At 40.5% G+C, this 14,632-nt stretch overlaps 1 protein-coding gene and 1 pseudogene across 6 annotated transcripts in view; one reads left to right on the top strand and one right to left on the bottom strand.

The window, feature by feature from the left end:
* Positions 1–14,632, top strand: part of CAMSAP2 (calmodulin regulated spectrin associated protein family member 2) — a 103,216-nt gene that overhangs the window by 35,155 nt on the left and 53,429 nt on the right. The window lies entirely within an intron of this gene.
* Positions 4,842–8,674, bottom strand: LOC102983332 (glycerol-3-phosphate acyltransferase 3-like; annotated as a pseudogene).

Here is a 14,632-nt window from a genome sequence, read left to right as displayed (position 1 = left end):
AGATTGCTTTTGCTATTTGGGGTCTTTTGTGTTTCCATACAAATTGTGAAATTTTTTTTTCTAGTTCTGTAAAAAATGCTAGTGGTAGTTTGATAGGGATTGCATTGAATCTGTAGATTGCTTTGGGTAGTAGAGTCATTTTCACAATGTTGATTCTTCCAATCCAAGAACATGGTATATTTCTCCACCTATTTGTATCATCTTTAATTTCTTTCATCAGTGTCTTATAGTTTTCTGCATACAAGTCTTTTGTCTCCTTAGGTAGGTTTATTCCTAGATATTTTATTCTTTTTGTTGCAATGGTAAATGGGCCATTGGTTTATTTTTGCTTTTCTTTCCCTTGCCTGAGAAGACAGATCCAGAAAAAGATCACTGAGACCAGTGTCTAAGAGTTTTCTGCCTGTATTTTCTTCTATGAGTTCAGGTCTTTAAATGATTTTGAGGTTTATTTTTGTGAATGATGTGAGAAAATGTTCTAATTTTATTCTTTTACATGAAGCTGTCCAGTTTTCCCAGCACCACTCACTGAAGAGACTGTCTTTCCTCCACTGTATTTCTTGCCTCCTTTTTTGTAGATTAATTGACCGTAGGTGTGTGGGTTTATTTCTGGGCTCATTATTCTGTTCCATTGATCTGTATGTCTGTTTTTGTGCCAGTACTGTACTGTTTTGATGCCAGTGTAGTATAGTCTGAAGTCAAGGATTGTGCCACCTCCAGTTTTGTTCTTTTTTTTTTTTCTCACAATTGCTTTGGCTGGAGTGCATTTCTTATCAATATTTCTCTTTCCTGGGTATGGACTAAAGGGAAGGATGTGAGGGCTTAGAAGAGAGAGTGTATTTCCTTTTCCTTAAGCCAATTTTATGATTAAAAGGATTTAGGTTTTTGTTTTTTTTTTTTTTTTTTGGTCTGGATGATAAAGCTACTTCAGAAAAACACTTAAAACTAATTGGAAAAGCAATGATGGAAAATCTTGGATAATAATCTGGAAGGAAATAGAATACTGTATTTATCTCCATTTTTTTCTTACGGTGCTTTATTTTTATTGAGATACAATTGACATATCACATTGTATTCGTTCTAGGTGTACAGCATGATGATATGCGTTTATATTGCAGTAGGTTCAGTTTTATCCCTGCTATGGAGCCGTTTGTTGTCTCGGTTTTGGGAGATGCACATGCAGAGATAGTACTGATCCTCCACACAACAAACAACGGCCTTATCTGCTCAAGCTTTTTTCTTTTTCTTTCTTTCTTTTTTTTTTTTTTTTAACTCTATAGGAAGTCATTTTTTTAGAAAGAGTGAATCACAGAGTTCAGCTTATTTTTGTATGCTGGAGCCAAAATGAAATTCCTCAGATGAAGTTCTAAATAGGGAAAAATCGTTCACTACTTCACAGTTCTCCGTCCAGCCGACAGAGAGCGCGCTTTTTATGCAGAATCAGCTGCACAAAATCAGGGCCGTGTTCATCATGTTGTGCTCCCAGCTCTTGGCCCAGGGAAGATGCTGCCTCAGCGAAGGAAGAAGAGATGTTAGTGAACATTTAAATTAAGAATTAAATCTAGGGCTTCCCTGGTGGCGCAGTGGTTGGGAGTCCGCCTGCCAATGCAGGGGACGCGGGTTCGCGCCCCGGTCCGGGAAGATCCTACATGCCGCGGAGCGGCTGGGCCTGTGAGCCATGGCTGTTGGGCCTGCGCGTCCGGAGCCTGTGCTCCGTAGCGGGAGAGGCCGCAGCAGTGAGAGGCCCGCGAACCGTAAAACAAAAAACAAACCAAAAAAAGAATTAAATCTATTTTGAAAGAGAAGTCATTCAGAATTACAGCTGAGAGAGTGGTAGAAATGTGGTTTTTGTTTTTGTTTGCCTGCAGATTTGAATAGCGTGAGCTGTTATTATTCATGACACGACACGCATGTTTACTGAGCTTCCAGATGAGGTCTTCTGGGGGAGGGAGGCCCTGAGAATCTAATGAAGTGATGAGATTGTTGGCTTTCTACTTTACCATTTTAATATAGTAAGTGCCTGTCTGCTTTCAGATAATCAGCTGATGATCATGTGTTGACTTCCCTCTCTACCTCTGCTTTCTGTATCCAGCTGTGCTGTTTAAAACTTCACAATTCATATTCATATATCAAATCACCAGGATGTACATTTTAAATGTCTTAACAATTTTATGTCAGCAATACCTCAGTAAAGCTGAAATTTAAAAAAAATGCACATTAATTAATTCTGTTTATAACACAGAATTAATTAATGCATTTTTACCAGTTTGTTTTCATGAAGTGAAGTATGCTTGAGATAATTAGGTCTGTTAATACCAAGGATATATTTTAGAAACTAAATCCAGTTACAGTAGATTTTAGGTTGTTGCTCAGATTCTTTCATTATATAGTTACGTGGTATTTCTCTAGAAATATTTTAATTATAAAGTAACTTCAGAGCTTTATTGCGTTTGCCCAGAGCCAGTTTTTGGTAAGAGCAGATTAAATCCAAGGAGTCGTAGACCCCTAGCTTCTGCCCAGTTGCTTAGGCCAAGATGGTAAATGAAGCCAATGAGAGTCTCTGCTTCAGAAATCTGAACAAACCGTGGAAGGAATTTGCTTGTTAGCAGATTGAGGAACTAAGCAGGGAGTCCTGAGGAGGGCGAGTTAGGGCTGGGAAGGCATGGCAGACGTGGAGTTAGGGGCAGGGAGAGCGCCTGGAAAGGGTCATAACCATCTTTCCGTATTGATGAATGTAGACCCATGCCATCATTTTTGAAGACTGTACAATACTCTGTGGTGTGAAAAAACCATAATTTATTTGCCCAGTTCCTTGATGGATGTTTAGAACCTCCCTGCACTGAAAGGTTTGTAAGTATAACAGTGACATGATCAGAGTTCCATATTTAAAACATAGAAATAATGAGACTGTGTAACTAAGACAGAGCAGGCTGAGTGCATATTGTAGTGACCTTTATTGAGATAGGGAAAAGGGGAGAGGAGGAATTGCAGCGCGGGAAATGGCCATGCTACAGTGAATAGAGGCTTCACTTTGGGATGGGTTAGGTTTAAGATGCCTTCGGGACATCCAGGAAGAGATGCCCGTTGAGGTGTGTGCTGAAACTAGAGATTTGGGAATCACCTGAGTAGTCCTGGATAGTTGAAGCCATGGGATTGAGATGACCGGGGAGGCATGTTTTAGAGGAAAGAGAGAAGGTTAGGGATGGAATTGTTAGAAGCAACAAATATTTAAGTAAAATGCGCAGAAGACGCTGTGGAGAACAGGCAAATGTGTAAGATGAAGAAGTGAACCTTTCTCGATAGTATCAAGAGTCTTCTTGTTCTGATAACACCTATTTTTCTTAATGATTTTTATCCTCATTTTGCTCGGTAATTATTTTTTGGTCTTATATCCCAGACTGGGAAAATATTTTAACCTGTCTGTTTAATACGTAGAACATCATGATATATTAAGAATGATCTCATAGATTTTTCTAAAGTAGTTTTGGAAAAAAAAAACCTTAAAAGTTTCCTTTAAAAAAAATGATGAGGCATATAAGTTCAGAAATGCTTTGGGTATTTTGACATTTTATTAATTGCAGTATGGTGCACTGGTACCACTTGTTTATATTCAGCTTTTCCTTCCCATCTTTGGCAGAATTTATGCCACACCGCTAGTTTCCATATAGCTATAAGAACGTTACTGAAGAAAGCCTGAAAATACAAGGAAAACTGATTTTTTTCTATCTTTCTTTTGTTAAACAGCATTGTTATCGATAAATAATAGCATTATTTCTTGAATTTTTTAATGATCTAAATTAGAATTTAGATTTGAATAATTTCAGTACTTAATGGGTCATTAAAAATTAGTGTTTTAACGGAGTTATGTTTGTTATGATCTACCAAAATTATAGTGGTGGCATTTTATGTGGACAGTAAGATATTGTATTACCAGCTCAGAGGGTTAACAAAAAAACTTGATAGTCTTTTGATCCCTTTACACATTTCTTCACCTTAGGATGAACATAGGGGAGATTTGACAGTTTTATCCTAGGCAGGAGCATTTCTTGAGAGTTATGTCACCAGATCAGTTTGGGGGTCTCGTGGCTGACAGCACCTGTTCTAAGTGCACTGGCTCCTATGCATATTTAAACTCCTTTCACGTAAGCACTCGTTTTCCTGCCAGTTCCCTAGTGAGGTACCTCCCAGATCTACAGCTCTTTGCCTCTGGCCAGTATCTCTGTGTAGAGGCCGTGATGCCGGCCTCAGTGAAGCCTGGTGTCTTAGTTCTGCCACTGTGGCATGTTTGTCTTGGCACTGCTTGCCAGCAGGCCTTCATCGGGAAGGAAATGGTGACCTCTACTTGGTGGGTTGGAGGAAAGGTGTTCCTACTTCTTACTTTGCCGTTTGAGTTTCTGCCATAGCTGTGTCCAAATCTTGTGAAATTTTGCCCACTGTTATTCAACTTTAACTTGTCTTTGTCGTTTCTAAAAACCTGGGTGGTAACCTTCCATGTCACCAGGGAGAGACATCATGACCTTCCTTTTTCTCTTCCCCATAGACGGTGCTTGGCAGATGAATCCTGACAGCATGGTGGGCAAATTAGGGAACAGCTATGATTGTGTCAGAACCTCGCGTGGTTCACTTTCTTTTTTTTTTTCTGTTAAAGCTAGTACTGTCAGGTGCATTTTTCATACATACCCAGCTGAAAGAAATTTGCTGACAAACCTCCTTTCGGGTAATTTTTTGAGTGTTAACTGGAGCTTTTCCTGATGGTTATTTTTATATGATGAAGCATATTTCAGTGTATTTTATGCAACTTGTTTTAGATTTTGAGATTTGAAGCACAGTTTTTGGCTCAGCATCCATGTGCCTGGAAAACTTTCAAATCTGGAAAGCTATAAAACACAAACATACTTTGAAGTACACCATATGTGACTGGTTCAGCTATACTAGGAATGTCATACTGGTTAGCAAATGAGAGAACATAGCTGTCATTTTACGTTGTTGGCATGAGGTGGCAGCAATTATGTTGAGTGGTGGTGGACGAGCCTGAGCCGCCATATATAAACGGTCATAAAAATAAAACTTGCCCAGGTCACTATGGTTGGGACGTTTGAAAAGCACAAATGTTCTGTACTTAAATCGTGGTGTGTTGGATATAATCACCTACTTGTGTGGGTTTTCCGTCAAGCAGCGCGCGCTCGGTTGTCCGCGGCGGTCGCGTCTTTTCCTGCTTCCGCTGTCTTTGGTGACCCGTCGCAGCCCCACTCTTAGTGGGCCAGGTACACTCCTAATTTCATTCCTTAAGGTATCGATCCATGTAGCATTTGTTTGGGGAAACATAAAAATAATTGATTACGATGAAGTTTGAAGATTATCTTTAGGTAATAAAGTATTCTGCAGGCTAATCCCATAGTCATAACACTGACTGTCTAATGCCTGAAGTAATAAAACACTATAAATCATTGTGTCACATAACAGCTGCTAGAGTACTTTGATGTACTCTGGTCTCATTTGATGCCTTGTGGGGTGAGAAATTAAGTATTATCCACGTTTAACAGATGAAGAAGAGGACGCTCAGTGAAGTCTGAGTGACTTTCAGGTCAGAGCTTTCTTGTTAAAAATCAGCTTTGCTGAGGCGTAATTTAAATAAAGTGTACCTATTTAAAGTAAATAGTTTGAGTTTTGACAAATGTATACACGCATGTAAATATTACTCCACTTAAAATGTAAAATGTTTTTATGGGCTCCCGAAATTCCTTTGTGCCTCTTTGCTCTCAGCGCCCTGTCTGCATCCCAATGCTAGAGCTCCATCAGTCTCCTTTCTGTCCCTGTGGGTGGGTTTCGCCTGTTCTAGAATTTCATATAGATGAAAGCATAATGTATGAACTTTTATTTTTTTAATTTATTTTTTTTAGAAATGTAGAATTTATTTATATTCGCCGTAAAACGGTGTCACATTTTGTACATGGTTACCAGAAGAGAAATAACACTTGGATGACACCATATTGCTATCAACATTGCTTATGCTGCAGAGTCGGGAAACACTTACTTTCCCCTTTAAAAAAACTTAAAGCTCCGTTTCCGAAAGGTAGTTTTACCACTTATTTTCCTGTTTAAGAAACTGGGAAAATTCTGAAATAAAGGACGAAGGGGTGGAAGGGGAGGAAACGGTGCTTCCTTCACTCCTACCCCCGCTGAAGACAGTGGGATTTGCAGGCAAAAGGCTCCTCTTTGCATTGTGTTTGGTTACAAGATCGAAGGAGTCAGTAGATGGGAGAGGCCTTAAGTATAGATCTTTAGCATACAAACAAGGAAGACTGAAAACTTTATCACCTGCTGCTGGCTAGCTTATTCGCAAGTTGCCTACATATAAATGTGCACATACAGTAACATGGACTCATTTTCTTTGGTAAAGCTCACCAAACAGGAGGTCTCTTCTAACACGCTAGTAAAAAATATTTAATTTCCTTTCAACTTTCAGATCAAGGGGCCACAAATCTGTCCTTTCTCCTAAATACTGTCCTCCGTTTTTCTTTTCAACCTTGTAGTAGAACGAACCCGTAACGGTAGCTCGTGTGATGTGAAATCCATGTTTAAGTGATAGAAGGGAATGGGAGGAGAGGGCGTGAGAAAGCTAATCATGAACACAGTTCGGGGTATGTTCTTGAGAATTACTGTATCAACGAGTTCCAAACACAACCGAGTTCTACAGATGCTTTAGAAGTACTTTTCCCGGTACAAATATTTCATTCACTTCACAATGACACAGTCGTTTTTACAAAAGGCAGAATGTGCTGAAACGCAGTAAACTACTCACAGCTCAAGAGGCTAATGCTGTAACGACAGCAGAAGCCAAGAAGGGCGCCATGGATTCTGCCTCTGGCGTAAAGAGGTGGAGACAGTCATCCTGTAGAAGAGATTGACAATAAAGCAAGAAAAACGGTAAAACAAAACAGTGCACCCCACCCCCCCAAAAAAGCACAAAAAACTGCACCGCATTCCATTTCCAGGGACGAGTTCTGGAAAGCCTGGGCGGCATTCAGTCTGCCTCCGTGTCGAGATACCCACCGCCCACAGTCACCTTGCTGGACTTCTTGTGTTGCTCTTCCTTAAAGACGTCCCTCACCTAGGCTCTCTTCAGCCCTCCATCCCAAGGAAGCTCCGTCGACCCTCCTTGTACAGCAGTAGCAGACTTAACCCTGTTAGCAAACTGGACTGCATCTTCTCCTTTCTCTCTGGTCATGGGGGGCGTGTACCACGCAGCACAGGCAGTGGCCCAGCTGGTCATCACCCAGAGCAGGTAGCTCACCGTGTTGTATTTACTGCCGTTCCAAAATGCATCCCCACACTAAGGATTATACTTAATTGCAACTGGATGTATGGTTCCTCCAATTTTAAAGCTTCCCTTTTTAAATATCATGACTGAAGTATTGTTGATGCAAGTTCCTTCAGGAGAGATTAGTATGGGTAATTTTTTCTCATCAGCAATATGTTCTTTTAGTCTGTTGGTAACCAGGTGTCAGTCCTTCATTTCTGAGCGTTCAGACCAGACGTGTGGACAAGCCTTGACCATAGCTCTGAATAATTCCCATCCACTATGCATGCACCTGGCCAGCCGTAGCATAGCACCCATCCGTTGTCAAGATAAAACATCTACAGGGAGGTATGGTTGCAACACAGATGCCTCCCTTCTGGGGTCTGTACTGCGTGTTATGATGGTCGTACAGAGAGGGCACGGACACAGATCCGGCGGCGGACCAGTCCACTCAGCCGGTTTCTGAGGCTGCGCGCTCTGGCGCTCCCGGTGGTGAGCCACGGGCTGCTGTCTGGAAATTTACACTGGTCCTTGTGAGGAGAGTCCATGGCACTGGCTCCTCTGAGGAGAACCGCTGGGTCACTGCATCTTCCATAATGGCCTCCAGTACCTTCTTGGAGAGATAAAACACGTCAGACAGCTCCAAGTCCCTTCCTCACAGGCCGGACGGGCCATTTTCCACGGGTGACTCATCTCTGGATAATACCAACAGAAACTGAGTTTTTAAGAACTGACTCCTCTGAGGCTCCTTTTTCAGTCTGTAATGTGGTCCCCTCTCAAGTTATCACCATGGTCTTCTCGCTGAGCTCGGAGATGCCCAGAGACATCCCAGAGGCCGAAGCTCCGAGCATCAGAGGCAGCCCGGTGTGAAGGATCTTCCCGGCCAGCCCCACACCATCCGTGGTTCGGCGCACCCAGAAGGGGCCCACGGAGGAGGTCCGAGCGTGACAGCTGTCCCTGTGCCCGGCTCCCAGGAGTCAGTGCCACCACCTCCCAGCACTTACCGCTGCAGGGAAAAATGAACTTCTGAAATTGGATTCTTTCGCTCATATTTTGTTGATTCAGTCATGTTGTTATGTGTCGTCTGTTCCTTTTTATTGCCTAGTATCATTCCATTTTATGAAAACCACAGTATTCAGTCACCTATTGGTGTACATTGATGTTTACAGGGTTTGACCTATTATAAATAAAGTGGCAGTGAACATTTGTGTACATTTTTGTGAGGACATATATTTTCATTCCTCTTGGGTAAAATACCTAGGAGTTGAATTGGTGGGCCATATGTAAGCACGTGTTTAACTTTTCAGTAGCTGTCAAGCAGTTTCCCAAAGTGGCTGCATTTTGAATTTTGCCACCAGCAGTGTATGAGGATTCCAGTTGCTCCACATCCTTGTCAACACTTTTGGTGTTGTTTTTTTAATTTTAGCCATTCTAGTGTGAATCAGTATCTCCGTATGGTTTTAATTTCCATTTTCTTGATGATTAATGTAGTTTAGTGTTTTTTATATGCTTATTGGTCATACATACATTGTCTTTTTTTTTTTTTTTTTTTTTGCGGTACGCGGGCCTCTCACTGTTGTGGCCTCTCCCGTTGCGGAGCACAGGCTCCGGACGCGCAGGCTCAGCGGCCGTGGCTCACGGGCCCAGCCGCTCCGCGGCATGTGGGATCTTCCCGGACCGGGGCACGAACCCGTGTCCCCCGCATCGGCAGGCGGACTCCCAACTACTGCGCCACTAGGGAAGCCCCATACGTTGTCTTTTGTGTGTTAAATCTTTTTCTCATTTTCTTATTGGGCTTTTTATTTTCTTACTGTAAGAATTCTTTTATATTCTGATTATAAGTCCTTTGTCCATTATATGTATTACAAATATTTTCTTCTAGTTTGTGGTTTACCTTTTTATTATCTTAATAATGTCTTTCCAGAAATTTTAAATTTTGATGAAGACCAATTTATAATTTTTCTCTTTTATAGTTAGTGCTTTTATGTCCTAAGAAGTCTTTGCCTATGTCATGGTTGTAAGAGTTTTTTCTCTGTTTTTTCTTCGAGAATTTTATAGTTTTAGCTTTTACATTTAGTTCTGTGATTCATTTTGGATTGTTATTATTTTGTATAATGGGAGGGAAGCATCACGGTTTATTTATTTATTTAACCAGAATATTTAGTTGTTCCAGAATCATTTGTTGAAGACTGTCCTTTCCCCACTGAAGTGACTTTGACACATGTGTCTGTTAGGCCAGTACCACTCAGTCTTGATCACGGTAGTTTTACAATAAGTCTTAAATCTGGTAGTGTCAGTCATTGAACTTTGTTGTTCTTTGTCAAAATTGTTTTAGTTATCCTAGGTTCTTTGTATTTCCACGTAAATTTTAGAGTCACTTGTCAATTTCTACAAAAAAGCTTAGATATCGATTGGAATTGTGTTGAATCTATACATCATTTTAGGAAGAATTGATATTTTAGCAATATTGACTCCTCCTGTGTGAACATGCTATCTCTTCCCAATTTACTTAGGTCTTCTTTAATTTATTTCAGCAGTGTTTGTAGTTTTTAGTGTATGAGTTCTACACATACTTTGTGAAATTTTACTTTAATTCATATTTTTATTTTGATTATAAATGGAATTAAAAAAATTAATTTCCAATCGTTCATTGCTAATATGGAGGCATACAGTTGAATTTTGAACATTGATTTTTGTATGTTGCAACCTTGCATTTGTTCCTGGTAGGTTTTTTGTGGAGTAGTCAGAATTCCCTACATGCACGATCCTGTTGTTCATGAATAAACAGATTTACTTCTTCCTTTCCAGTATGTTTGCCTTCTTTTTCCTTCTCTTATTGAACTGCCTGAGATTTCCAGACAATGTTAGATAAAAGTGGTGAGACCAGACATCCTTGCCTTATTCCTGGTCTTAAGGAGAGTGTATTTGGTTCTCATTGTTAAGCATGATGTTATCTGTAGGAATTTTGAATATCTGTAGGATGTTCTTTATCAAGTTTAGGAGGTTCTCTTCTATTCCTGGTTTGCTAGGAATTCTGTGTATGTGTGTGTTTTAAATCATGAATAGGTGCTGTATTTTGTCAAATGCTTTTTTTGCCTCTGTTGATAGGATCATATGGCTTCCTCATTTATTCTGTTAACATGTGAATTACATTGATTGATTCTCAAATATTATACCAGTCTTGAATTCCTGGAGTTAAATTCATTTGGTCGTGATGTATTATCTCTTTTATATATTGGTGGGTTTCATTTGTTAATATTTTCTCAAGGATATTTGCAGCCATTTTTATGAAAGATATTTTTCTTCTAATTTCTTTGTCTGGTTTCAGAATCAGAGTAATACTGACCTTACATGTTGAATTGCAAAGTGTTCTTTCCTCTTCTGTTTTCTGAAAGACTTTGTCTAAGATTGGCATTGTTTTTTCCTTAAATGTTTGATAGAATTCACCAGTGAACCGTCAGGGCTTGATGTTTTCTTTGTGGGAAAGTTTACAACTTCATTAAAAAAAATAGGTTTAGGTGGGTGGTGAATTCTATAAATGCTGTAAATATAATTATTTATAAATATTTTTTGGTTTCTTATGTCAATTTTGGTTATTTTGTGTCTTTTCAAGGACTTTGTTCATTTCATCTAAATTTGTCAAATTTACTAGCACTAGGTTGTTCATAATATTCCCTTATTATCCTTTTAATATCTGTAGAACCTGTAGTGATGCCCCCCCTTTTTCTTTTCTGACATTATTAATTTGTGTAGAGGTTTATCAACTCTATTAATCTTTTCCAAGAACCAGCTTTCATTTCATTATTTTTATTTTTTTGCTTTTTTACTGTTTCATTAATTTCTGTTCTTAGTTTTATTATTTCCTTTCTTCTCCTTATTTTGATTTAATTTGCTCCTCTTTTTCTAGCTTTTTAAGGATGGAATCTTAGGTAATTGATTTTAAAGTATTCTTTTCTGTTATAAACACTGAAAGCCATAAGTTGCCCTCTAAGCTCTGCTTTAGCTGCAACCTGCAAATTTTGACATGGAGTCAAAAACCAATGAATGTTGTTCATTACCATTCAGTTCAAAATATTTTCTGAATTCCCTGGTGATTTCTTCTTTGCCTCATAGAAATTCAGATGATTTAATTTCCAAGTACCTAGATGTTTTCCAGATACCTTTTTTAAATTATTGATTCTAATTTACATCTGTTGTGGTTAGAGAACATACTTTTTATGATTTCAGTCCTTTTAAATATGTTGAGACTGTTTTATGGCTCAGCATTTGAATCTGTCTTGGTGAGTGTTTATGTATACTTGAAAGAACTATTCTTTGGTATCGTGTTCTGTAAACATCAGGTCGTTTTGCTTGATGCTTTTCAAGTCTTCCATACCCCTTCTGATTTTCTGTTCAGTTATTCTACTGATTCTTGAAAAAGAAGTATTAAAAACTTCAACGAATTGTGGATTTCTCTTTTTAATTCTGTTTTTCTTCATATATTAATATTTTGGCTTCTTTCAAGATTTCCCCTTTTTTCAGAAGTTTGACTATGAGATGCCTATGTGCGTTTTTCTTTATATATATTCTGCAAAGGGCTCACTTAAATTTTTGGTTCTATGGGTTGAAATCTTTCATTAATAATGGAAAAATCTTGGGGGTTTTTTGGTTGTATGACCAGTTTATTTATCTATTTATCTGTTTATCATAAAATATATAAAACATAGAACTTACCATTTTAAAGAGTACAGTTCAGTGGCATTAAGTACAGTGTTGTGCAGTCATCGCCATTACTTAGCTCCAGAACTTTCCACCACACACCTGAAAGCCTATGCCCATCAACAGTTACTCCCGAACCTCCCCACTCCATTGCCACAACCCACAGCAACCATTAGTCTCTTTTCTGTCTCTGTGGATTTGTTCATTCTGGACATTTTATATAAATGGACTCGTACAATATGTGGCCTTCTTTTTTTTTTTTTTAGATGTTGGGGGTAGGAGTTTATTTATTTATTTTATTATTTTTGGCTGTGTTGGGTCTTCGTTTCTGTGCGAGGACTTTCTGTAGTCGTGGCGAGCGGGGGCCACTCTTCATCATGGTGCGCGGGCCTCTCACTATCGCGGCCTCTCTTGTTGCAGAGCACAGGCTCCAGACACGCAGGTTCAGTAGTTGTGGCTCACGGGACTAGTTGCTCCGTGGCATGTGGGATCCTCCCAGACCAGGGCTCGAACCCGTGTCCCCTGCATTGGCAGGCAGATTCTCCACCACTGCGCCACCAGGGAAGCCCTGTGGCCTTCTTTTGATTGGCTCCTTTACTTTGCATAATACTTTCAAGGTTCTTCTATGCACATAGCCATACTTCATTCCTTTTTATTGCCAACAAGCATTCTATTGTAGGGATGGAACACATTCTATTTATCCATTCATAAATTGATGGACATTTAGGTTGTTTCTACTTTTTGGTTACTATGAACAATGCTGCTGTGAATATTCATCTGCAAGTTTTTGTTGGAATACCTGTTTTCAGTTCTCTAGGGTGTGTCATGAGAGGACTGGTTCTTCCAGTCAGTGTTACACTGCATGTTTCTTTCTTTCTTTCTTTCTTTTTTTTCTGTGGTACACGGGCCTCTCACCGTTGTGGCCTCTCCCTGTTGCGGAGCACAGGCTCCGGAGGCGCAGGCTCAGCGGCCACGGCTCACGGGCCCAGCCTCTCCGCGGCGTGTGGGATCCTCCCGGACCGGGGCGCGAACCCGCGTCCCCTGCATCGGCAGGCGGACTCTCAACCGCGGCGCCACCAGGGAAGCCCCACTGTGTGTTTCTTGCATGCTCATTCATTCGGCAGGCACTTCTCTGTTGATCACCTAATGTGTATTAATACAGAGCTGCACCATGGGAACACTTAGAGTCCAGCAGGAGGGACAGACAAGGAAGAGGCAACTGCTTCCTGGTACCTGCCGCTGCTAGGTGCTGCGGAACCTCCCAGAGAGGTACCTAAGCCTAATCTAGTCAGAGGTGGGCAGTAGTGATCAGGGAAACCTTTCTGGGTGATGCCATGTTTAGTCCAAGACCTAAAGAAGAGTAGAAACTAGCTCAGATTTTTTTTCTCACGAGTTAAAAATAGTCAACTGAAGATTATATACAACAGCACGAAAACTAAGATGTGCATTGTGTTCATTGCCCGACGAGTACGTGTGAGATCTTTAAGGCTTGGCATTTTTCTGTGTGTGTGTACAGGCGCACACGTGCGTGTGCTCGTCTGTTTTGGGCTGGGCACGCTTGGTAGGAAGCGGATGACCCTGCGTGTACGGGTATCTCTGAGCCCACCGCCTCCTGTCACCACTTGGAGAGCCTGACATGCCCCTGAGAGCTGGAGCGGTCTGTTACACTTCTAGACTTTTTCCTGTGCTGCCCATCGAAGATGTGTTCTGGGGCAGCTACCACCTATGGTGATTATTTCCTTAAACACCTTCACAGACATTTACCTTTCGTGTAAGCTGGTTAGGTTAAGAATTCAGTTAATACTGACCAAAAATAAACTGCTTCTTAGTTTAACTGTGCCGTTACCGCCTTCTTTTTAAGAGTGCAAACTTTAGTTAGAGCTTTAAACATTCATAAGAAAGGTAGGCCAAACTGGGGAAGTTCAACCACCTATGATGTTGACTGATTGAGTACTTCAGGGTAATCTATTTAGCAGGCCCCTAAAAGTGTAAGTGAGATCGTTTCTGTTGGATGTTCAATGTGTAGCTCAAGCTGATGTGTTTACATTTATAAAAGTGTTAACAGTCATAATCTCAAGTAATCAGTGTCTTAAGAGCTTTATTGGAACGCTACTCAGCAATAAAAAGGAACAACCGACTGATAAATATAGCAGCGTGTATGAATCGCCATAGAGTATGCCGAGTAAAAAGTGCCAATCCCCAAAGTTTCATAGTGTATGATCGCATCTATGTAACATTTTTGAAAGGACAAAATTATAAAAACCGAACAGATTAGTGTTGCCAGGGTCTAAGGAGAGGGAGGGGCAGGAGGGAAGTAGATGTGGCTGTAAGAGGCCAACAGGAGGGGCCCTTGTGACGGACAGGTTCTGTAGTTTAATTGTGTCAGTGCAGTCTCCTGGGTATGACATTACGCTGTGCTTTTACAAGATGTTACCATTGGGAGAAACCAAGTAAAGGGTACGTGGCATCTCTGTGTTACTTCTTACAATTGCATGTGAACCTGTAATTATTTCAGAATAAAAAGGCTTGATTTAAAAAAGTTTATGGGGCTTCCCTGGTGGCGCAGTGGTTGAGAGTCCGCCTGCCGATGCAGGGGACGCGGGTTCGTGCCCCGGTCCGGGAAGATCCCACGTGCCG

This window comes from Physeter macrocephalus, chromosome 4 (assembly GCF_002837175.3).
Source record: "Physeter macrocephalus isolate SW-GA chromosome 4, ASM283717v5, whole genome shotgun sequence".
In the NCBI taxonomy this organism is placed as follows: Eukaryota; Metazoa; Chordata; class Mammalia; order Artiodactyla; family Physeteridae; genus Physeter; species Physeter macrocephalus.
This window is presented reverse-complemented; position numbering and strand designations above follow the sequence as displayed.